Raw genomic sequence first — 22,544 nt, 5'->3', positions numbered from 1 at the left:
CACGCTGTTTTCCAATGAAAGGAACGCGAACATTGAGATGTGGCTACTCTTCATATCTGGCCAGCCTGGTCACAACACAGGAAAGGGCTGGGTTGCGGAGGTCGATGTTTTCCAGTCCCACCTATATTTTACTCAAGGTCCGGAAAATAATACAAAGAAACGTGTCCTGTGACTGCGAGTGCCACGTGTGTGTGTCTGTGTGTGCTCAACAGACGCCTGCACACAGTCGATAGCTTATGTCACTGGAGCGTTTAAAGCGGTGCAAGCTATAATCAGTGTGTGTGTGTGCACGCTGGTTCCGTTGTGTGTGTGTTTACGCTAAACTGCTGTTAAACTATATTTTTTATTTTACCAGGTAAGGCTCACTGAGCTAAATAGCTCTTTTTCAGAAGTGACCTGGCCACAAATGATAGCTCAACGAAGTGGCTTATCACGTGGAAATGCATAGCAGCCAAATACTCTAAACGCACGTTGATTCTAAATGTGGAGGGAAAAACCGGAGGACCCGGAGAAAAATCCACGCGACCACGGGGAGAACATGTAAACTCCAAATAAATAGGCGTCAAGGTCGGGATCGAATCCACAACCTCCTGTATACCAGCCGAGGTAGTTAACATCTCAACACCGTGGCGCACACCACACACACACACAACGCACACCACACACACACAACGCACACCACACATACACCGTACACCACACACACACAACGCACACCACACACACACAACGCACACCACACACACAACGCACATCACACACACACAACGTACACCACACACACACAACGCACACCACACACAACGTACACCACACACACAACGCACACCACACACACAACGTACACCACACACACAACGCACACCACACACACAACGCACACCACACACACAACGCACACACAACGCACACACAACGCACATCAGACACACACAACGCACACACACACACAACGCACACCACACACACAACGCACACCACACACACAACGCACATCACACACACAACGCACACCACACACAAAGCACACCACACACACAACGCACACCACACACACACAACGCACATCAGACACACACAACGCACAAACACACAACGCACACCAGCCACCCTCAGTGCATGTATGTGCACGAGATCGCTCGCGCAATCAAGCAGCATGCACCAGTAACGATTACAAATGTACAGCCCGTAGATGTCAATCCACTGCCGGATGAAGCTCCTCTCTCTCCACGTGGTGGCAGTTATGGGGGTGGTTTGACCATACTTCACCAATCTGTCAACACGGTTTGGTGGTGAAGGTGGGTATGGGGGGAAGGGGGGGTACAGGACTCATTCAGATATCACTCACCACCGCTGTTAGTCATCATTACGAGTTCAACTCATCATGCACGTGTAGAAAAAACAAACGTGAATCGTCACGTTGAATTAACACGCGGCGCGTTAAATTCCAGGGGAAATGCCCCTCTGCAACTTCTGCATGGAACAGGAAGAGAGGACGGGGTAAAATACCGCAAGTGGGACGGGAGGGGGGGTATCTCTACGACAGGAGCCAACGTGCATCGTGTGAGCTGGGTAGGTGCGGGGGTGGGGCGAGGTTGCGGCCAGGGTTAAATGCCTCGGCCACTGCACCGGCGGCACGGCTCCACCACCGCCGCGGCTCACGTAACGCGAGTGAGTGACATTAATTTGCATGCGCCAAGGCAGATACGATCACAATACTGACATGGCGTTAATTAACGAATGAGCCCGAGCCAGGCAGGGAATGAGAAGGATGCGGCGAAATGCTGTTGCGCTCTGCCACAGATTCAGGGGTTGTTTTGATTTCAAGAAGATAAATTCCATTTCCTCAATGACCAATAATCTCGTTTCACCCAGACCACGGGGATTTGTCGCGATATTAATATCAAATATTCACAATGAGAAGTGTGTGGTTGTCAGAAACTGCTGTTGGTGTTTTAGCCCATAAATCAGGGTTTCCCAAGCTCCAGTTCCACCACCGCGCAACGTCTTTCCGCGTTTACCAATTTACATCCCATTCGAATACAAGTCCTTCCACACTTCACGTGCCCGATGATTGGTAACCACGTCCCACGTGAAGTGCTAAGCAATTAACGCCGTCATTGTCACGTGTAACACGTGCACGCGCACACTGGGATCTCAATCATAATTTTAATCGTCTCTAATTACGCAGACAGCGTTAATTGCTTAGCACATGCCACATTCCCCATGGTGAGTGTTCCATCTCTCCACAGGACAACTCACTGCTGATCTCCCACAAAGGGGTAATGATTGTATGATTCTATCGACCCTGGAGGGGGCAGTGGGCCGAAGTGACTCCCTACCAGCATTAGAACTCGCTACTTTCTGATAGCGAGTTGCACAATCTGCCCCTGCGCCACGCGGATGGAATTATTTGCGTTGAAAAATGTTCCCATCCTTAAATGGCTGGCGACTGGCGTATCAAGCCATTTTCTGTTTCCATTTATATTTGTATTGCTCCCGTCCCTGACCCAGAGCCTCTATCGCCCAGATCTGTGATGTCATCATTCGCTGTTGACACCTCCACGACAGCACGGAGATGCCGCGATTACCAATAACGCCGTGGGCCCGCATCGCCGCAAGTGCCCCGCTCAACTTTGTTAACATCTGCAACTGCTTTGTTGGTCCCTTGTGTATGTTAGGGAGGAGAAAAAAAATACAATGCTATCCCACTGATATCACGTATCACCGTTATTATGACGAACATCCCTCATGATAGCATTACACAAAGACGAATGCTCTTTTGAAATTTCAGAGCGTAAGCCGTGCGTAAAATGCTTTACTTCGCGTTGAAATTACTCTGTCATAAAACGCCTCAACGTAAAAGTAAAAACTCAACACATTCGTCAATAGAGCTGCCTTAAAAGGAAACGTTTGTAGAAGGTGGCATTTCGGGCAATCGCCCTTTCCTCGCAGCACGTAGAGAGGCCGGAGAGGTCAACTTAGATGTTTCAGCACTGCAATTTAACACTTTGATACTTAATCAGAAAACGTTGCGAGTGAGCTACGGTTCATACGCACCGCAGTGGTACGATCATCGCAGCCAATGCGTCAGAACAATTAAAACGAAATGCATCATTCAACCATTATTTGCAATTATTTTCCGAATGTTATCCTGATGGTGCTATTGGCATCATGTCCATGAGATGAAGCATCCATTGGGATCACTCACATACGGAGCAGTGCATCCCTTCTTGTTAGAGAAATGCCCGTGGAAGTGGATATCACAGAGCTACCAATGAGAGCCCTTCGTGAGACCTCTGGTTTGCGCAACAGGGGTCAGCACTTCCCCATCCACTCTGCCACACGAGTAACATTTGCTTTGACCGACGGCCAGAGCAATATTAAAAATTCTCAGGAGGTGGCATTTAGTTTAATAATTCGTGCTGAACCAAATGTAGCATCATTGTTCTTATTGTGTGTGCCATCAATGGTGACAGAGATGAGACCATCAACTCACAAACACTTCAGAACCTGCTGTAATCACGGGTGGTGTTGCCTGGATTCAAACCCCAGGATCTCAGCTTGCGATACCAGCTCAGTGCTCTGATCTACAAAAAGGGGTAAAAAAAAAAGGAAGGGATTGTAAGAAAAAATCCACAAAGTAGAAATGATCTGGGTAGAGACAGAGAGAGCACCAGAGGGCCATGAAATATGCATGCGCAAGCACAATGATAAATAAGCATTGCGTGCCAGCACGACACTTCCACAGAACTGCAGCGGGGACTCACGCGACGCGTCAACAAACGCGGGGCGCTCGTCTCCGCGTTGACCCTGGCGGGGAATTGTTTTCAGAGGGAGCGGTCGCAACGTGCTTCTCATTATCGCGATGGAATCCTACACCCGCCGAGGTCCGCGAGAGATGGGTTCGTAACGCCGAGGGATGCGAATTTCTCGTACGAGACGGAATTCTGAATTTAAGTTTTGGCGACGTCTTGTTATATATAAAAAAAGCCGTTTCAGATGATTTACTTGCAAGGGCTTGCGATGTTTATTTATGCTCGATAAAGCTTGCTTAAGTGCACTGTATATCACTGGAAATGTGGATTCAAAACACATTCTAGAGCCCTTTAGAACTAACAACGAACGTCATGTCTTTCGGCAGGAGTGGCTTTCAGCCAGTACATTTTAAAAGGTGATTTTATTTATGTGCACGTAATCACTTGACTATGACACCTACTGTAATCGCAAGCACATACGACTCTCCATATCACGAGGAAACTGTTTAAATGTTAAAAACATGTTTAATAGTTTCAATATTCTGCACAAAATCTCAAGAAAGAAAATATTTCAGCGCAACAATGCATTTCCTGTGAGCGGAGTACAAACTAAACCCCCAAAATGAAATAATAACCACACAACAGCATTCTGAACAGCGAGAGTCATGCGGCAGGCCTTCCGCCACACTGACCGTTAAAAAAATACACACACAATCGCAATTGTTAGCAGACCGTAATAAGTTGCAGGCCTTGTGTTTTTGCAACATTTTCGCAAATTGTATTTCACAGCTGCCTGCCAAGCCACCCACCCCACGGGCACAGGGGAAGCGCGGCGATTCGCCAGAATCAGAATCACAATATTTATTTTTCTGTAGGAATCCGATGAATTGTAAATCTCTTTTGCACAGATGTCCAGCAAGGGCGAGTTAGAGCGTTACATCAACAAACAATACACACGATAGAAGTGTAAAGGAAAGGTAAGTGAATTGCGATATATTTTTTTTACAAATAAAATTAAACTTTTTTTATTTTACCAAGTAAAGCCCACTGAGCTATTCGCTTATTTTTTTTAGAAAAGACCTGGCCACAAATGATAGCTCAACGAAGTGGCTTATCGTGTGGAAATGTATCGCAGCCAAATACTCTGAACGCATGTTTCAAAATGTGGAAGGAAAAGCCGCAGGGACCCGGAGAATAAAAATCAATGCGATTCGCCGAACGAAAACCAGCGAACGTTCTCGGCGGAGTTGGCCAAAGGAGGCTCTTGGGACAGCTTCGTCGCGGTGGCCTTCCCGTGGGCTGGTGCTGCTCCACATTCCCTTCGTCTGGACGACACCTGCGGACGGGACGGCGCAGGGACACGCGGTCTCACGCTCCGGATCGCGTTGGGGCCCTAAGCGTCGGCACGCAGCGTTGCTACACGCGACCGTTCAAGGACGCTTCCTTTCTCACCGGATATTTTTTTTTGGGTCATCGGGAGACAGGAGCAGAGGCACAGCCACGGCGAGAGGGCGTTACTGGATGCGGTGTGCCGGTTGCGGAAATATTTCTAGGGTCGCCAAACCAGACAAGGCCCGGCTGCAGTTGGCGTACACCTTCACGGAAGCTCCTGCATTGAAGCATAAGATCAGCTGCCGAGATTCAACACCCTTCTTCCCAAGGGAAATCCGACTCATCATTGTTATGGTGAGACGACTTATCTTCACCTTTTCACATATTAGTTGTCCTTGTAATTGCCACTTTCCCATGCAGGTCTTAACACCAGGAATCAAACTGCGGCATCCTCGTGTGAACGGAGTCACAGGATCCTAAAACTTTTGCAGCAGATGGAACACATTTGTAACTCTGCAAAAAATCACCGTCGTTTATGGGAATTACTTGGGAAATCAACATAAATTTGATGATGATTAGCAACGTAACGTGCCTGAAGAGGACCGTTATCAATGGGTGCACGTGCCTCGCAATGGCATTTGAATCATAATGACGATGGAACAAAAGCTAAAAAGTCCACGAACGACTGGTCATGGAGATGTGTATGCTGGGAATTTAAATGAGATACGGAGGGAGGAATGCATGGTCCGTGGGAACAAACATATACAGAAGAACCCCTCTTTAGGACCACCCCTGTTAACGACTAATCGCTTAACGACGGGCCTCCATAGAGCCCAATGTGCTCGCTTGCCAACCATTCCCTTTTTAACGACGGTCTGTTGTATATTTAAATTAATGCATTGATTAACTACTGTTTATTTTAACATTATGTGTTCATAATATTGTTAGTATCCAATGTTTAAATATTATGAAGTACGTTTTTTGGGTGAGAAGGGTAACTTCCGACGCTATCGGAACGAAGTAAGCCTTTAACTTTGATTTAAAGCTTTCGTGACTGCAGTAATTCATATTCTTGGTTCTTTCGGTAAAGTCACGTAGAAGGGAAACAATACAATTATTAAAAATATTATTTTTTATTATTTGCATTGACTTTACCGAAAGAACCAAGAATATAAGCCTTTAACGTGCATTTCCTATACTTGGTTAACGACTCAAATCACTTAATGCCCGGTTTCGTGGAAACCAATTACCGTCGTTAATAGGGGTTCTATTGTACTAGAGACCTCTGATTTAGAAACACACGGGGGGGGGGGGGGGGGGAGGGGGATTGCTCGAAGGGATGATGAGACTGCTGATGGAATGGCAGCCATGGGGGGGGGGGGGTCATGCACGAGAGGACAACCACCGTGGAAATGCAGCAATTATATATTTATTTATCATTATTATTGCATCGCCCAGACTTTCAGGACGGTTCCTGCCAAGTTTTTTTTTTCAGTAGGGGCAATGTTTGCTTCGTGTAATCCCAATTGCTTCATTCGCAGGTACTTATTTCAGCACTGGGATGTCTTGGCCATTACCAGTTATGTCGTGTGTCTGTTTTCTAACCCGTTGGAGAACACTGGAAAATCCAGAGAACATAAGAACGCCACACAGAAAGGCGCCCGAGTCGGGATTTGAACCCAGGACCTCCTTGGCTGTGCGGTACAAGTGTAGGGACAGTGCGGAGAGAGAGAGGCAGGGTCTGGGTGTGGAGACAACGCGTGGTAAGGAGAGGGTGCGAGTGCAGGGACAGCGCGTGAACAAGTGGTCACGAGGGATAATTACAGGAGGGAACCATCGGGGAAGATGGGGATCATATTACCAAGAATATGAATATCTGCAGTCACGAAAGCTTTAAATCAAAAGATGGGGATCAGCTGAGACGATTCCAGAAAGGGGGCGTGGCCGGGGGCGGAGCGGGGCTACACGGGGGGGGGGGGGGGGTATATATAAGGCGGCGGGTGAGGGAGCTCGGGGTTGCCGTGGGATCAGGGTCGACTGTCTCTACGCCTTCGCTGTCTTTGCGGCGTCGCTACTTGCGGGTTATTCCTAGCCCAAGTATCTGTATGTTATTCATAGCCCAAGTATCTGTATGTTATTCCTAGCCCAAGTATCTATATGTTATTCCTAGCCCAAGTATCTGTATGTTATTCATAGCCCAAGTATCTGCATGTTATTCATATCCCAAGTATCTGTATGTTATTCATAGCCCAAGTATCTGTATGTTATTCCTAGCCCAAGTATCTGTATGTTATTCATAGCCCAAGTATCTGTTTGTTATTCATAGCCCAAGTATCTGTATGTTATTCATAGCCCAAGTATCTGTATGTTATTTATAGCCCAAGTATCTGTATGTTATTCCTAGCCCAAGTATCTGTATGTTATTCATAGCCCAAGTATCTGCATGTTATTCATATCCCAAGTATCTGTATGTTATTCATAGCCCAAGTATCTGTATGTTATTCCTAGCCCAAGTATATATGTTATTCATAGCCCAAGTATCTGTATGTTATTCCTAGCCCAAGTATCTGTATGTTATTCATAGCCCAAGTATCTGTATGTTATTTATAGCCCAAGTATATGTATGTTATTCATAGCCCAAGTATCTGTATGCTATTCATAGCCCAAGTATCTGCATGTTATTCCTAGCCCAAGTATCTGTATGTTATTCATAGCCCAAGTATCTGTATGTTATTCATAGCCCAAGTATCTGTATGTTATTCATAGCCCAAGTATCTGTATGTTATTCATAGCCCAAGTATCTATGTTATTCATAGCCCAAGTATCTGTATGTTATTCATAGCCCAAGTATCTGTATGTTATTCATAGACCAAGTATCTGTATGTTATTCCTAGCCCAAGTATCTGTATGTTATTCATAGACCAAGTATCTGTATGTTATTCATAGCCCAAGTATCTGCATGTTATTCCTAGCCCAAGTATCTGTATGTTATTTATAGCCCAAGTATCTGTATGTTATTCCTAGCCCAAGTATCTGTATGTTATTCATAGCCCAAGTATCTGTATGTTATTCCTAGCCCAAGTATCTGTATGTTATTCATAGCCCAAGTATCTGTATGTTATTCCTAGCCCAAGTATCTGTATGTTATTCATAGACCAAGTATCTGTATGTTATTCCTAGCCCAAGTATCTGTATGTTATTCATAGCCCAAGTATCTGTATGTTATTCCTAGCCCAAGTATCTGTATGTTATTCCTAGCCCAAGTATCTGTATGTTATTCATAGCCCAAGTATCTGTATGTTATTCCTAGCCCAAGTATCTGTATGTTATTCATAGCCCAAGTATCTGCATGTTATTCATATCCCAAGTATCTGTATGTTATTCATAGCCCAAGTATCTGTATGTTATTCCTAGCCCAAGTATATATGTTATTCATAGCCCAAGTATCTGTATGTTATTCCTAGCCCAAGTATCTGTATGTTATTCATAGCCCAAGTATCTGTATGTTATTTATAGCCCAAGTATATGTATGTTATTCATAGCCCAAGTATCTGTATGCTATTCATAGCCCAAGTATCTGCATGTTATTCCTAGCCCAAGTATCTGTATGTTATTCATAGCCCAAGTATCTGTATGTTATTCATAGCCCAAGTATCTGTATGTTATTCATAGCCCAAGTATCTGTATGTTATTCATAGCCCAAGTATCTATGTTATTCATAGCCCAAGTATCTGTATGTTATTCATAGCCCAAGTATCTGTATGTTATTCATAGACCAAGTATCTGTATGTTATTCCTAGCCCAAGTATCTGTATGTTATTCATAGACCAAGTATCTGTATGTTATTCATAGCCCAAGTATCTGCATGTTATTCCTAGCCCAAGTATCTGTATGTTATTTATAGCCCAAGTATCTGTATGTTATTCCTAGCCCAAGTATCTGTATGTTATTCATAGCCCAAGTATCTGTATGTTATTCCTAGCCCAAGTATCTGTATGTTATTCATAGCCCAAGTATCTGTATGTTATTCCTAGCCCAAGTATCTGTATGTTATTCATAGACCAAGTATCTGTATGTTATTCCTAGCCCAAGTATCTGTATGTTATTCATAGCCCAAGTATCTGTATGTTATTCCTAGCCCAAGTATCTGTATGTTATTCCTAGCCCAAGTATCTGTATGTTATTCATAGCCCAAGTATCTGTATGTTATTCCTAGCCCAAGTATCTGTATGTTATTCATAGCCCAAGTATCTGTATGTTATTCCTAGCCCAAGTATCTGTATGTTATTCATAGCCCAAGTATCTGTATGTTATTCCTAGCCCAAGTATCTGTATGTTATTCCTAGCCCAAGTATTTGTATGTTATTCATAGCCCAAGTATCTGTATATTATTCCTAGCCCAAGTATCTGTATTTTATTCATAGCCCAAGTATCTGTATGTTATTCCTAGCCCAAGTATCTATATGTTATTCCTAGCCCAAGTATCTGTATGTTATTCATAGCCCAAGTATCTGCATGTTATTCATATCCCAAGTATCTGTATGTTATTCATAGCCCAAGTATCTGTATGTTATTCCTAGCCCAAGTATCTGTATGTTATTCATAGCCCAAGTATCTGTTTGTTATTCATAGCCCAAGTATCTGTATGTTATTCATAGCCCAAGTATCTGTATGTTATTTATAGCCCAAGTATCTGTATGTTATTCCTAGCCCAAGTATCTGTATGTTATTCATAGCCCAAGTATCTGCATGTTATTCATATCCCAAGTATCTGTATGTTATTCATAGCCCAAGTATCTGTATGTTATTCCTAGCCCAAGTATATATGTTATTCATAGCCCAAGTATCTGTATGTTATTCCTAGCCCAAGTATCTGTATGTTATTCATAGCCCAAGTATCTGTATGTTATTTATAGCCCAAGTATATGTATGTTATTCATAGCCCAAGTATCTGTATGCTATTCATAGCCCAAGTATCTGCATGTTATTCCTAGCCCAAGTATCTGTATGTTATTCATAGCCCAAGTATCTGTATGTTATTCATAGCCCAAGTATCTGTATGTTATTCATAGCCCAAGTATCTGTATGTTATTCATAGCCCAAGTATCTATGTTATTCATAGCCCAAGTATCTGTATGTTATTCATAGCCCAAGTATCTGTATGTTATTCATAGACCAAGTATCTGTATGTTATTCCTAGCCCAAGTATCTGTATGTTATTCATAGACCAAGTATCTGTATGTTATTCATAGCCCAAGTATCTGCATGTTATTCCTAGCCCAAGTATCTGTATGTTATTTATAGCCCAAGTATCTGTATGTTATTCCTAGCCCAAGTATCTGTATGTTATTCATAGCCCAAGTATCTGTATGTTATTCCTAGCCCAAGTATCTGTATGTTATTCATAGCCCAAGTATCTGTATGTTATTCCTAGCCCAAGTATCTGTATGTTATTCATAGACCAAGTATCTGTATGTTATTCCTAGCCCAAGTATCTGTATGTTATTCATAGCCCAAGTATCTGTATGTTATTCCTAGCCCAAGTATCTGTATGTTATTCCTAGCCCAAGTATCTGTATGTTATTCATAGCCCAAGTATCTGTATGTTATTCCTAGCCCAAGTATCTGTATGTTATTCATAGCCCAAGTATCTGTATGTTATTCCTAGCCCAAGTATCTGTATGTTATTCATAGCCCAAGTATCTGTATGTTATTCCTAGCCCAAGTATCTGTATGTTATTCCTAGCCCAAGTATTTGTATGTTATTCATAGCCCAAGTATCTGTATATTATTCCTAGCCCAAGTATCTGTATGTTATTTATAGCCCAAGTATCTGTATGTTATTCCTAGCCCAAGTATCTGCATGTTATTCATAGCCCAAGTATCTGTATGTTATTAATAGCCCAAGTATCTGTATGTTATTCATAGCCCAAGTATCTGTATGTTATTCATAGCCCAAGTATCTGTATGCTATTTCTAGCCCAAGTATCTGTTATTCCTAGCCCAAGTATCTGTATGTTATTCATAGCCCAAGTATCTGTATGCTATTTCTAGCCCAAGTATCTGTTATTCCTAGCCCAAGTCCCTGTATGTTATTCATAGCCCAAGTATCTGTATGTTATTCATAGCCCAAGTATCTGTATGTTATTCATAGCCCAAGTATCTGTATGTTATTCCAAGCCCAAATATCTGTTTGTTAATCATAGCCCAAGTTTCTGTATGTTAATCATAGCCCAAGTATCTGTATGTTAATCATAGCCTAAGTATCTGTATGTTATTCATAGCCCAAGTATCTGTATGCTATTTCTAGCCCAAGTATCTGTATGTTATTCATAGCCCAAGTATCTGTTTGTTAATCATAGCCCAAGTATCTGTTTGTTAATCATAGCCCAAGTATCTGTTGTGCTATTCCTAGCCCAATTATCTGTATGCTATTTCTAGCCCAAGTATCTGTATGTTATTCATAGCCCAAGTATCTGCATGTTAATCCTAGCCCAAGTATCTGTATGTTATTCATAGCCCAAGTATCTGTATGTTATTCCAAGCCCAACTATCTGCATGTTATTCATAGCCCAAGTATCTGTATGTTATTCCTAGCCCAAGTATCTGTATGTTATTCATAGCCCAGGTATCTGTATGCTATTCCTAGCCCAAGTATATGTATGTTATTCCAAGCCCAAGTATCTGTATGTTATTCATAGCCCAAGTATTTGTATGTTATTCATAGCCCAAGCATCTGTATGTTATTCATAGCCCAAGTATCTGTATGTTATTCATAGCCCAAGTATCTGTATGTTATTCCAAGCCCAAGTATCTCTTTGTTAATCATAGCTCAAGTATCTGTATGGTATTCCTAGCCCAAGTATCTGTATGTTATTCCAAGCCCAAATATCTGTTTGTTAATCATAGCCCAAGTATCTGTATGTTAATCATAGCCCAAGTATCTGTATGTTATTCCTAGCCCAAGTATCTGTATGCTATTTCTAGCCCAAGTATCTGTATGTTAATCATAGCCCAAGTATCTGTTTGTTAATCATAGCCCAAGTATTTGTATGTTATTCATAGCCCAAGTATCTGTATGCTATTTCTAGCCCAAGTATCTGTATGTTATTCCAAGCCCAATTATCTGTATGTTATTCATAGCCCAATTATCTGTAGGACGTGAGACCCAAGTTATCCGCGCGACGCGCCTTAATAAATAAATAACGAAGACAACAGAAGTCATTACACATTACACAAGTGTTACACAATTACACCACTCTGCCGCCCAAAGCGACGAGTTCACGTGCAGGAGCAACTGATGGCGACTGCTTGGGAAGACCTACATTCAGCAGTGGATCGACCATGGCTGATGATGATGATGATGTCCAGGTGCGCTCTGCAGGCGCGTGTCTGCCGTTTTCATCACGCACGGGGGGGCGTGGTGGTCACACAACGGCAGAGGCGCGCCTTTAAATTCTGCACAATTTTAACCAGCAGGCTCACCTAGCAACGGTACTCTTAGAGACCTGCAGAGATCCTCTTTAGTCATGCAGCCTTGCTCCAGAGTCACGCAGAGTCGCTGTGCAATAGCCCGTGCAGGTGTAGACGCAGCTGTGGTTTTTTAAGTCGATGATGCTATTCTGCGCTCTTATAGCCCAGGCCAGTAGACCGCAAATGTCCAAGAGCTCACAAACAAAAAGCTGGCTGCAGGTTTTTTTTTATTTGGGAGCGATGTCTTTGGGTTGAGCTTGTTTGTTCCACTGCACTGTTACGAAGGCATTAGAGGCACATATATACACAGATCCCCCGTATAGTCTCTTGGGGCAAGTAATGTTATTGAGCACCTATGAAGGCCGGCACGGCACACGAGGGGGTTGGTGGCCAGCACCACGCCCGGCCGCCCTTACACATTGTTCCAGGTACTCATTTGGGGATAATGTCAACCTAAGGGAGGTCCAGGATTGGTTTCAGATAACCGTCACTGTCGTGAGCGGGAATCGAACTCACATAGCCGGGTTCGTAGTACAGCGCGCCAACCACAACACTAATGCTCACCACCACATATAAAAAAGACAAAGATCCCCCGTATAGCCTTAACAGACTAAGGGGCAAGTGCTGTGAGCGAGCACCTATGAAGACCGGAACGGTACACGAAGGAGTGGGTGACCAGCACCACGCCTACCACAACAACAACCGCCATTCGCCACTAAGTGGCGGTGACGTCACCACGACGCTTGTGCCAGGCCATGTGCACCTTGAGGCCACGTGAAGTGTCGAACGCCCGCTGGCAGGAGGTCACGGGGCAGACCCAGGTGCCAGGGGTCGACTGACCGAGATGACTGGCTGATGCACCACCTGTGCCCCCTACTGTGCCAACTTGCTGTGCTTTAGCCACCCGGCGCTCCGCTCGTTGTTGTGAGCGTCTACCACTCACACACACACCGACTGGAGCAGTCTCCTGTTGCTTTTTTGCCGACGCAGCACTTTCAATATTGGCTCCTATGCAAGAATGTTCCATTTAATTGTGGTGTGACACTCGGAGGGCCTAAACCAGTGCAAAAACTAAAATGCTAAACGTGTATCCCCCCCCCCCCCCCCAAAAACTATAAATAAATCTGCTTACAAGTCCGCACGTGCATTGTTAATGTCAGCACTGCTACAACATTGCCAAAGTTAAAGTTACAAAGAAAAGTTATCCAAGTTTATTGTTTATGTATTTACACGAATCGAGCCCCAACTGTACTTCACTAGTCCAACAAATACATTTCTGTCCGGATTGTAAAATAATAATAAAAAAATAACAACAACAACGGCCAAAACACGGCCGTGCCGTAATAGTTCGGCGGATTGCGCAATCGCAATCGCCATGAATTATGAAAAGACACGAACGGAGCCTGCTCCTTCACGACGCTAAAGCGCCGCGAAACCCACCACGCCCGCTCTCTCGTCGCACGCACAACTCAAACATAGCTCCTCGCCGTGCACACAAACTAGACGGGGGGGGGGTGCCGGGGGGGGTGGGTGCCCTGGAACGTTTAAATTCGGCGAGGCGTGGGTGCCCTGGAACGTTTAAATTCGGCGAGGCGCAGCCAGCGAGCAGGCACGCGCTTGCCGGAGTAATTTTTTTTGTGTGTTCCACCTTGTGAGCAGATTGGTGGGATTGGAAGCCGGTGGGGTTTTGGGTGGGGAACTAAAAAAAAAAGACCACAAAGAGGCGGCGACCCCGTCCGCACTTTACCACCGGGGCGAACGTCTGCGAGCTGCTCATCTGAAGCTGATTACGGGCGCGGCGCGCACCGTGGTGGGGGGAGGCGCGGCCGATCGAGTTACCGGCACGGGAGGGGGCTCATTAGTGGGCGCGACCCGCCGCCTTTCAAATGCGCCCATCTCCTTCCTCCCCGACGCGTATGGTCAATTTCAAAGCTTGTTTCGGGGAGGTTGAGATTCGTCAACTCGCAACGTGCCCCCAAGATTGACTGCTTCAGCCCGAGACGCCGCGACGGACGCGTCTCTGTGTTAAAATTCCGAAAGTTTTTTTTAATGGGGGCGGGGGGGTGGGTGGGGGGCACAACAACAACACCGTTCTGTGTGACATTGAAAAGTCTGCGGTGTGAGAGAGAGCGAGCTAGTGAGCGACGGGTGGCCGCCCGATCGTACCCGGCCGTGGCGGTAGCTTTGATTTTGCCGGGACAGAGCGAAGGCTGGCATCACCGAAGAGCGAGATACAAGCAGTGCCATCTGGCTGTAAAAAAATTAAACCGAGCAGACGACAAATACAAAGACACCCCCCCCCCCCCCCGTATAGCCTGAACAGACTGTTGGGGCAAAGTGCTGTTAACGAGCAGCACCCTATGAAGCCCGGCACTGTGGCACACGAGGGATGGGTGGGGGGGTGGATTGGCCAATTTCACGCCCGGCCACACGGCGCTAGGCAATCAATTGAGGCCGAGTCGACCTCGGGGAGGCCCAGGACCGGTTCACATAATCGCCACTTGCGTTGGCCGTGAGCTGGAATCTAACTCGGGTCGCGCGGTTCGTAGCGCAGCTCCAAAACGAGCAGGGCGCCCCAGCACGCAAGCCGCAGCACACTCGGTAAAGGCGGGAGGGGGGGGGGTTCTTTGGGAAAGTGAAATTCGAGCCTGATGGAAGTGAATATTACGACGGGGTGGTGGTGGTGGGGGAGACCAAAAATAACCACCATAATTCATCACGACAATAGTCCAGGCGCATGTCAAGGAAACGGATAATCTTTACTCTGCATGCGATGCAAAGGGACGGGAAATGCCGATGCATTCAGTGCATATACATCGGGCAGAATTTTCGTATACGTTAACGGGCTGCACAAATGCTCTGGGCTGAGGACTCCCCGGATTTTTTTTGTTTAACGCTCGCGTGGGCCCCGGCTTCGTCCGCTGATGTTTCACTGGCGTGCGAGTCGAGCTCAATGAGCCGATGAGGACGTCTGCTGAATGAGCGCTCACAGCCGGGTGACGCGGGGTGCTGGCGATGTCCTCCGTGCTTTCCGCCGCAAAGCGGTTTGGTGGCAGTCTCGGCCTCTGCGCGATGCGGGCTGTCAGCGGCGGGATCTTGTTTGCGGCAAACGATGGATTTTCGCTCGTTCTCGGTGGGCCGAGACTTCGGATCAAGGCGTTTGCCCTTTTTGGGCCCATGTCACCGCTTACACTTGGATTATAATTAATCAGTGCCGGATTAAGCTAGTGTGGGGCCTGTGGCATATGTTATAAAGGGGCCCTAAATTAAAAGAGCACCTAAATATTAAAACGCTAATTTTTGTCTTAATCTTGACTTAAAGCTTTCGTGACTACAGGAATTCATATTATTTGGGTCTTTCGGTAAAGTCACGTGGATAGGTTCAAAAAAAATAACAAAAAATAACAAAAACCTACGACGTTTCGATCGCAACACAAGCGTTCGTCATCACAAAGAGGGGGATCGCTTCTAAAGGTAAACTGTTTATAAAGGTTCGAAATGGGCGTAGCCCAAATGTCAGCAGCCAATGGTAATGTAGGTGGTGGGCAGCGACCGCGACGGTGGTGGATTTCCCCACCAATCATAGGGCTGCCCAGTAAAAATTAGCATGACGTGAGAACGTTGAGAGGCCTCTACGGCGGGCGCCCTGAGGTGGCTATGTTAATGTGAGAGATTAGCATGTCTGTGTAAGAGATTATCTTGTTAATGTGAGAGATTAACATGTTAATGTGATAGATTAGCATGTCAATGTGATATATTGGTATGTTAATGTGAGAGATTAGCATGTTCATGTGAGAGATTAACATGTTAATGTGAGATTAGCATTTTAATGTAAAATCAGAAAGCCGAAAATAACAAAGGTGGTAGGATGGGAACATCACAGCTAGTTATGACTTAAACTGGTTGATAACGTCCTTCCAATGATTGCTCAGTTTATACCCATACGTCTACAAACTTAGCTGTGTCTGTGGCAGTATTTACATTGGGGAAACTAAGCGACATGTCTCAGACCGTGTTGGTGAACATAAGGCAGATCTGAAACACGGTAGGACCAATACCTCGGCCGTGGCTGATCATTGTTTTAATAAGGTGGACTCACACGAAATTTATTTCTCTATGACGAAGAAACTTTGCAAACCCACTGGCTATCAACAAAGATTCGTCCATGAAGCCATCCATATATATACGTAGACACAGACACAATTTCAAAGCGTGGGGCTTTTGAAAGTGCAGGGCCTGTAGCGTACGCTACTTTTGCTACTCAGATAATCCGGCAATGCTTATAATTATTATTCACGTGATGGACGAGTAACCAAAGAGGATACATATTCTACTACAACGTAAGGTTTTGCGGCTGTACCGCATGCTGTTCGGTACCATGTCCGATGGTACGTTCAACGTGCCAGAAGCGACAAACGACGGACGTCATGCCCAATCATGAAATATCGGAGAATGAAATATCGCAATGGCAACGGAAAGTCATATATACTGCATGTGGGATCTTGAGTACAGTGTGTGCTTATGTGTAGAGGTGTTTCGATGGGAAATTCTCAAGCAGACATGGACTCTCTTTGAGGAAGTGCAATTCCATCACAATGTAAGTTTCCAAAGGCGTGCATATTGACGATAAGCTTGAATACGGACACTACATTTATTAGGTTTTTTTTTAAATCACCAGCTGGAACCAGTGCTGGAATATTGTTGAAGGAACGTATGTCCTGCCAAGACGCATCATGCTTGCTTGCCAATGCGCACGGAAGGTTCTTTTTTTGTGCTGCCGTATCACTCGTGGCTTTTCATTGCGAATGCGAACAGATATCACATGAACACAAACATAGCACTCCTGTGTAGGTCTCTTGCGGTTGTGCTGCGGAGAGCTACGGGTGGTGCATCTGCCGGTCATCTCGGTCAGTCAAACACATGCCACCTGGGTGATCTCCTGCCGGTGAGCTATCGAAAGTTCGCGTGGCCTCGAGGTACACCTAGCCTGGCACGAGCGAAGCGGTGACGTCACCACCACTTAAATGGTAAGCGGCGGTTGTTGTTGTCGAGCTCTTCGATGTGGTGTTTATTTTTTGGTGGGGCGGGGGGGGGGAGGAGCACCGCGTGCTGTTCAGCACGATGTCAGACGTCCAGAGTCAGTTACGTGGAGCGAAACGTCTGACATGCCGACCCCACCACTACGGTACAATCAGAGACCGCACCGGAAAGCTGTATGCAAAATATCGCCATCGTCTGGGCGGTGGCAACCGCAGAACGAACGGCGGCAAAATAAACCGAAAGCGGATCGAGGACGAAACGAGCAATTGTCTCGGTGGTGGCGTTCCTCGTTGCCCTTAATGAATTAACTGGCGATGTTTCGAGATGTAACTTGTGGGTGCCTCTAGAAGCAAGGAACTCGCACGAGAGCCCGGACCACGAGAACATCGTCACAAGCCCCAGCTAACCTGCACCTCACCTCCACAGCCCCTGCCTTGTCCCCACTCCACCAACCCCCGCAAGCGGAGCAGCCGAGGTGTGTGCATCTGCAACTCCCTCCACGAGGCATTTCGAACTTCCTTTCGAAATCACGTCCACGGAATGATGAACACGACCAACGTCCGCGCGGCAGAATTACGAGGGCCCGGTCGGGTTCCGTGCGCGCATCATTGCCTTTGTTGATTGCGACGGTCGCAGTTGTGTAATCCAATATGCCTTTTGTTGTTGCTGCTGATATACTTTTTCAACGAGGTGTCAGCAAACGCAACGGCAAACACTTCTCCGTCAGCGGTCGTGCACAGTACCCTCTGGTTGTAAGTTAAACAAAACAAAAAAAATGTTTACGACTCGCATGCCAACCTTCAGATGGGTCCCATTAGACATGACCCGGGGAAAGTCGGACGCTGTGATTTTTTGTGCGCGGAGCGTGGTGATGGTGGTGGAGATTACTGGGCCCTGCCTGCTTGGGGTTGGGAACGGAACGGAACGGGCTGTTAGCGAACCGCCCCTCGGTTCAGGCCGTTAAAACACGGCACCGGGAGGGCTTTGACGTCTTATTTGATGTAGCACAGCTGTTGGCTCGCGGTTTGTGGCGACGATGATTTGTGAAAGGAGACAGCCCATTGGCGTTCGCTTACACGAGGCCATTGCAGTGCATTATGGGACAACGGTGTCAGATCTACGACTTTCCGATGTTGACATTTGCAGAGGACCCAGAGTGGACAACCAACCAACGTTATAACTCGCGTCTTTAATGCTAAAAGTAATTGGAACTGCATTTAACGTTTATCTATAGAACGGGATGAATAAAAAGTGGTGTGATTAATGAATCTGTAGTAATATAAAATTAAAAAATTAAAACCTCTCAATTGAAATTGCATAATTGCGTGCAATTATATTTTCAAGAGCGAGAAAGACACTGACGTTTCCAAGAGAGACACTAACCAGAAACCCTGCTTCAAATGGAGGGGATAATTGGCACTAATAGTGAGGTCAGACAGCAGGGCAAGGCTTAGGTGAATCCGCTGCTGTTGTCTGATGTCCACCCAAGTTGCGCTTGTTTGGCTGTTGAATAAAATATATACCTTGGACGTTTCCAAATGTAAAAGGTACTTGATTAAAACCATCCACGGCCTTACACGCCAGAGTGCTAATCTCCAGAGACCACCATTCTAAACTATTTACGATCTGGCTTAATCTCAAAAGGGATTTTTAAAAAGTTTGAGTTTGCACAGCCGACGGACAGATAATATACTGTACGTGTGTAGTTCAATCAGTTTCAAAGACTGCAAATATTATCAGAGCATGTTTGCATGTTCACCACAAGTACCCATGTGTGGTCAATGCAGACTTGATTCCTTGCAAAAAGTATCGATTTAGTGTTTGAACATCTTAACACCTATTCATATTCTTAGTTTTTTCGGTAAAGTCACGTTGAAGAGAAACAACAAAATAATAAAATATATATAAAACAATAAAAAATGCAAACCAACCAACACACCTGAAGATGACCGTTTGAGTTATGGTCGAAACGTCGTGAGAATTTTTTTATTGTTTTATATATATTTCATTATTTTGTTGTTTCTCTTCAACGTGACTTTACCGAAAAAACTAAGAATATGAATTACTGCAGTCACGAAAGCTTTAAATCAAAATAAAATCTTAACACCTGTTTTATTGCCAGAGAGGGTCAAAGTTATTCTTATTTTTCATATGTACTTGCGAGCGATTAGGTCAAGTTTGCGTTTCAAAAGCAAAAAAAAACCGCACGGTGTCGTTACGAATGAAATTTTCGGCACAGGGTATACGAGTGTCGATTTGCAGCGGCTTCGTCTCTGCATGCGATGGCTTTCTGAGTTGATGAAATTAACCTTACGGCGGGACCCCGAGGTCCCACAAGCCCCCGGCTCTCGCATAAACTGCGTCGCGACGTCATTTTATGTCTGTTGAAGGCGAACAACACGGCGATCTATTCCTCTCGACGAGCTCTGCGCGATGCGCCAATCAAAGTTGAGTTTCTTCTGCGCATTCGTCCTCGCTGCTGCGCTTGGATGACACGACAACGGAACGATCCGCGCCAAGGCGGGTCGCGGCGTTTATGTGCGCGGTGGGACGGAGTCGCCAAAAATGAATAAATTAATTAATTGATAGCGATTTTTACTTCCGTTTATTCGGGACCCCGGGGTCCCGCAATAAGTTTCATTAACGAGGAAACGGAAGGAGCGGGAGGGGCAGGTGGGGCACGCGAGGCGGCACACGGAGGTTCACGAGGCATGCCACACACACTCTCTACATTGGGTCAAACTTAACATCTCTTAATGTTCGACGGCTTGTGCACCAGATCTTATTTATTCACGATGTACTTACAAAAAAATCCGCAGACTACCTGCTGCTGGATCTCCTCTCTGTTTCAAAGAACAAATTTGACCTCAGGTCTTCACTCATTTACCAGCTTCACATTCCCTATTGCCGTACAAAAACTGGAGGAAGGGCCTTTGCTATTGATGCCCCCAGGGTCTGGAATGCTATTGCCAATAAACTGCAACTTGAATCGCTACCAATGAGATCTTCTCTGAAAACTGCTCTAGAGGAGTTGTACACCCCTAGCTGCCACTGCTATTCATTGGCGTAAAATAAAATAAAATGTTTTGCTCCGGATGACGCTGCAAAGTATTATCTGTATTTTGATTTAGCGTGCTGATCTTAAGGGTGCATTGAAAAATTTGATACTTCGACTGATGCTTCTGTTGTTGTGGAGTAACTCATGCAGCCAGCTATGGCTCTAGGATTTGGTGTTACATGTTATTTATGTAGTTTATTGTAAAAATTCGGTCACAGTCCCTGTGACCACTGTTACGTTGCAATTATGGCTTTATTTTTTGGTGATTTCGAAAAGTTTTTTGGTTTGGACCTGTTTGTTTTGTTGTTGTACGGAGTTAGACTGAAGGCCTTAATCTAAGTTGTCTTGTGGTTGTTGTTGTTGTTTGACTTGCATCCCACTGGGATTTTTTGCACACAGCGTTGGTGTACGGTGCTTTTTTTGGAATATTTTCCTGTTTTTTTTCATGGATTTTCTGTTTGCACAGTCACATAGTCACTTTAAGATGTTTATCTTGTTAGTGTTTTTGTTTTTTTGTTTGTTGTGGTTGCACCCGATTCAAGAGCCGAATGGCTCACAAGGCTATACCAAAATAAATAAACTGAAAAAAACTGAAACACTCTCGTCTCAACGACCACGGTGGCGCCTTAACGAGGATCCCTTGGGCCCTCCTCTCCTGTGGTAAAAAAGAAGCGATGATGCATCGTCACATGGGTGCCAGAAGGCCACGGCAAAAACAATCTATCGCTTACAGCCAACCAAGGACAAAGATCCCCCGTACCTTTCAACGGAGGGGCTCTTCCATTGTGAACGAGTTTCAGCTTTGATCGTCATTGTTGCAGATAATCATAGCGCATATCAGAGATGGGGGGGGGGGCGCAAACTCCCGAATGCCTCCCTTTTTTCTCCACCTCACCAGCTTTGTTCGTATTTTGAAATTCATCTCCACTCTCCCTCCCGTCTCCCAGCACCCTCTGTCAGCCAACCTGCCCTTCGTAAACTCAAACTTAAAGTTATGTTCGTGAAGAAGAGAAAAAAGACCACCACCACAACATCACTGAAGAATTGGGTGATATGAACGGTCGTTAGCTTGACGATGGCATCTGCTCAAGTCTTTTTACGCTGGAACCCCCGAGTCCATTGTCTACACTGCTGGTGCGACGGCATTGCCAAGCAATGGAACGCGGTTTCGTCGAATTATCATTATTAGCCCATTAGTAAGGTTTGTCACGTGAACAAAATGTGCCAATTCGTTACTATTTCAGCACACCGGAGTGCGGGGAGAGTAAACCCACAATATTTACAATTCGAGTGCGTTTCGCTGGTGATTACAACCAGCTTCATCGGGCGATAGCTTACAACCATCTTCATTATGTTCAGCAGCAGCAGCAGCAGCAGTAGGGTCCTCAGATCGTCGCCAAGCTTGTTTGACCGCCACAGTCTTCGACGCCTTGAAAACAAACAACAAGTCTTATATACAAAACAAGTCTTAACATACAAAACTGTCAACGTATACAATATTGCACAATGTCCTCAGGTTGGCTCGCTGGCGATGAACCCAAATAAAATGTGGCGTGCGGCCGTGCATAAATGACGTCACGCACCTGGGGGGGGGGGGGGTCAGACATTTGTGACGATGTGTGACGATGAGGGGGGGGGTTGAAAAATGTGACGTCACATCAAAATGCGCAATTTTAAATAAATATAGACAATACGTTCTACTTAATTACATAGACTTTTTAATAAATGTTTTCTCCTACAACATCAGAGTGCGGCGCCACATTAAACACGCACTACAATGACAATAGTTTAAAGCGATTTGAAGCATGTGTTTTTTGGGGGGGGGCAGAGCTTTGTGACTTCATATTTGAGGGGGGGTCTGACTTTTTGTGACGACGGTGGGG

The 22,544-nt window shown here is 45.3% G+C and overlaps 2 long non-coding RNA genes across 2 annotated transcripts; one reads left to right on the top strand and one right to left on the bottom strand.

The window, feature by feature from the left end:
- Positions 1 to 4,263: 4,263 nt before the first annotated feature.
- On the bottom strand, positions 4,264 to 22,235 carry LOC142923985 (uncharacterized). Its single transcript, XR_012941108.1, has 2 exons — positions 22,000 to 22,235; positions 4,264 to 5,094 (listed from the first exon to the last, which is right to left on the bottom strand). It is a non-coding gene; the product is annotated as an uncharacterized LOC142923985 (long non-coding RNA).
- Positions 5,089 to 21,257, top strand: LOC142923986 (uncharacterized). Its single transcript, XR_012941109.1, has 2 exons — positions 5,089 to 5,444; positions 17,415 to 21,257. It is a non-coding gene; the product is annotated as an uncharacterized LOC142923986 (long non-coding RNA).
- Positions 22,236 to 22,544: the final 309 nt, after the last annotated feature.

The sequence above is a fragment of the Petromyzon marinus genome, chromosome 6 (assembly GCF_048934315.1).
Source record: "Petromyzon marinus isolate PM22_M1 ecotype Great Lakes invasive population chromosome 6, UKy_Petmar_22M1.pri1.0, whole genome shotgun sequence".
Taxonomy (NCBI): Eukaryota; Metazoa; Chordata; class Hyperoartia; order Petromyzontiformes; family Petromyzontidae; genus Petromyzon; species Petromyzon marinus.
The sequence above is the reverse complement of the archived record's forward strand: the minus strand, read 5'-3'. Positions and strand labels throughout refer to the sequence as shown.